This window comes from Schistocerca nitens, chromosome 9 (genome assembly GCF_023898315.1).
Source record: "Schistocerca nitens isolate TAMUIC-IGC-003100 chromosome 9, iqSchNite1.1, whole genome shotgun sequence".
Lineage (NCBI taxonomy): Eukaryota > Metazoa > Arthropoda > Insecta > Orthoptera > Acrididae > Schistocerca > Schistocerca nitens.
In genome coordinates, this window is record NC_064622.1 from 277,204,568 (window position 1) to 277,208,635 (window position 4,068).

Genomic DNA, 4,068 nt, shown 5'->3' on the forward strand with positions numbered 1-4,068 from the left:
CTCTGCTGCCCCCATCCCCTACTCCTTTGCAACTACCTCAAAAATGAATAAATTATTTTGTAAAATAAAATAATAATAATAAACTCATAAAAAATATTAAGGTCTTTGTAAACTGAACATGCAGCCCAACATGTGACACAATCAGATATATCAACTCATTATCAGTTTACTGAAGGCCAAAATATGTAATAGATATTGATTAGTAGCAAGTGTAGAAACAGAAATTTGTCATTAAATTAAAAAATATTTCACCATTCACTACTATTCTCCTTGCAACTGAAAGTGCAAGATGCCTCTTGGGTAGGGTGACCAACTCATTTAAAACAAAATAAGGGAGATACATATATCCTTGACAAAAAATAAGGGAGATTAAGAGCACAGTAAAATTTCACCAAAAATCAAAGCAGTATTTGTAAAAGATAACTATTTAATTACACATCACAAATACTTACACATATTTTGCAACAAATTTGCTGCAGTCAGTAGTTTTATATCATTTTCAAATAATTCACTGCATGCATAAAGAAAACTCAAGGCATCTTGCAGTTGAGGTTTGATTAGGTTTGTACTACTTCTATTCCTAACATTTGAACACTTTTTATTCATAACAGAAAATGCCCTCTCAGTGTGAGCATTACTTCCTGGTATACTCATAGCATGCCCCACCAGCTTACTCAAGTTTTCAAAATTCATGTTATTTGATTTCCAAGTTGTTGAAACTTTTATTCATTTCTGGCTAAGGCTACCCTCTAAAGAGACAGTACATTTAATTGCATCATTAGAACTACAAAATTCCTCATATAATTCATCTTCATTCACACAATCCAGCTTGACACATTCCACAACTTCATGCATGTCATTGATTGTTAATTTCCTTTTTAGGTGTTGTGGGATTAAACACTTTAAGCTGTCATCAAATTTGTTAACTAAGTAAGAATTTAAAGAATCATAGAATTCATGGAAGTTGTTCTCACTAGTAGAATCAAATTTGAATACAGAACAGTGGCTAACAATTTATGAGTACCTATACCAAAAAATCTGTCTTCTTTTCTCTGTTTAATTTTACTAATTAGTAAATGCACAGCTTCATGCTATTCCATAATACCAAGATTTGAATATTTTGCTTTTTGAATGAAAACATTTTCAATATTCACAAAGAAACTAATATAAGCCTGAATAATTGTGTCTACCTACAAATTTTTGTTGCAAAAGTACTTTTTCAAAACTGTAGGAAGGTCTGAATCATCTATGTTTTTAAAATAGCTTCTTATAGGCTCACAATTTTTAAAAGCCTTTTTACAGTTGGTGTGATAGATAACGATCTAGCATTTACATGTCACAGGATTTCAGCCAATACAGCATGAAAAAATTCAAAAAATGATTTTAACATTTTCCTTCATTTGGCAGAACAGGAAAAGTGGCTGTATGTTTTTAATATTAACACTTCACCATGTACATATTCTAAACAATTGCATGCACGTTTCATGGCTTTATGAAGCATACAGTTAAAACAACTGGCTTTGAGGACTTTTTCATTCTCATTAATTAATAGTTCCATGACTGAACACTGCTTGCTATAATTTATATAGGCAATTATATGATGACATATTGAAATGGAAATGAAGTCCCATGCTTCTTTACAGAGCGTAGGGGAACGATGCGGGAGACCCGCACCGCCTTACTAGGCAAGGTCCTAATGGAAGTGGTTTGCCGTTGCCTTCCTCCGACCGTAATGAGGATGAATGATGATGATGAAGACGACACAACAACACCCAGTCATCTCGAGGCAGGAAAAATCCCTGACCTCGCTGGGAATCGAACCCGGGACCCCGTGCTCGGGAAGCGAGAACGCTACCGCGAGACCACGAGGGGCGGACAATGATGACATATTACTGACATTCAAATTATTTGACTTCAGTGAGTATTTTAAGAACCTATGGACACCCATTGCAGTTTCATCCACCTGTTCTACGAAATCCAACAATTTATTTTGAATTTCACTAAAGGGGTCAAAAAATTCTGTTCCAACTGGAAACATTTTACTGTTTAGGTGATTGGAAGCTTCTGTTTTTAAGGAAAAGAACATGCTACACTTTTTGGGGTCATTTAAAACTTCCATAAAATCGTTCACACTGCTTAGGAACCAATACATTCATTATGATCATTTCAGCTTTAGTTCGCTTGCAAGATATTTTATTTGGCATATTAGATTCGCTGAACATGTTTTTTGAAAGTTTGATTGCACAGTCCAAGCTCCAATAGCTTAGATTGTGTGGTACTGTGTGGTAGACTAATGAAAGTTCACCAGCAATGGTTTTCACATTGTTATTTGTTAGGCCTTTGCTCAGGTGAGGAGACCTGAAGAAAGTAGTTATCTTGGATGAAGTAATGACATCATTTGTATTATTTTGTGGCCTACAAGCAAATATAAGGCGCACAAATATCTTACAAACCATACAGTCAACAGGTCTGTACACTGTATGCAGTAGTACCTATTATAAAATAATAGGCTTACCATGTTTAGAGAAAAAAAACACAGTTTTTTGATAGTTTTGAATTTTAATTTTTAAGTAATTGTGCATCATTTCCTTGAACCTTTCCCATCCACCTCCCTTGTTCAAGAAACTGATATTACTTACCACTCCATCACACCCTGTCAACTGAGAGTCTGGGTAGGCTCTTGATTTCTATACCATTGTATTTTTGTTTTTTTCTCTATGACTATGACATATGACATACAAATTGGAGTAAACAGTATTAGAACTTTTGGGAAACTGTAAAAGTGAAGAATAAGATGATAACATGAGACTGCCATTCATAAGTACTAAATAAGAAGTGGGTAAAGGTTTCTGGTTATGAGACTTATAAAACATATTCTTATGAGGAATTTAATCAGAGACACCTACTTAGTAGCATGACTTTCAGTCCAATCACACTGGTGGTGCATCATGGCTTGGTTTCCACAAGATGTCCATAGCAACAAGGAGATATTCTGATCTGTAGGCACCCAAGCAATGTCAGACTTCGCATATTGCTCAATGACATCCCACATTTGCTCAATGGGTCTGATACCAGATGATTTGGAAGGGAAGATTGAGATTGGAAGTGGGGCATACAGAGCACCTTCTTATCTTTGGAGTGGTTCTCAAACCATTCTGCAGTAAAAATGCTCAATGACAAGCACTAAAAGAAAATTTAACTTGCTCATTATGTTTTGGATGCCAAGAAAACACATTGTCACATAAAATGTGAATGTATATGAATCTTTAAGATGTGAGAGATCAGCTAATATGATCATATGATGGGACAATTAGTTGCTTCTCACAACACAAGGGAATTTCTGGTTGTTTGGTTGTGAAGAGTGGAGTTCAGTTTGGAAGTTTTCTCTCACAACACGAAATTGGAAGTAGAATGCAAATAGGTTAGAAGAAGACACCCCCACCCACCTCTTTGGCATACTTTGAACAGAATAACCATAGGAAGAGATATATATCATGGCTAGTAATAAAAAATTAATTGTGTGACCTGTCAGTCCTTGTTCTCTGATGTGAACCATATTTTGTATGAATCAGTATGTCTTCTGTAAAGCTTACATTATCTGCAATTATTTTGATTGTGTATCTGTAAAGCATTATGAGAGAAGTATTGTAACAGATAATGTTCCTGACTTTTCTAACTGTTCACTTGTTTTGCAGATCAGTTCCAGTTCTGACCCCCCCCCCCTTCCCCCCAGCCACCACAGATATGGGTTAACCAGGTTTTCTCCATTGTCCTAAAATAAAGTTATCATGCGATCCCACCCATGAAATTTTTTACAAGGTGCAACAACTTCAAGCTCGATGATGCACTGTGAAATTGTTTCCAAGTAAGACAAATACACAGAGAACTGTGAGTCTGCCATAATTTCACAATTAAATACATTATTTTTTTCTGTAGTTGTTAGTAGTTGTTGACAAACTTGTCAATATTGTCTTGTGCATTGGTATTCTTAGTTGCTGCTGAAATTCTATTTGGAGGCGCAGGATTAGGGTATCTGGAATTGACTTTCTTTTGAAAAAAGACAAAATG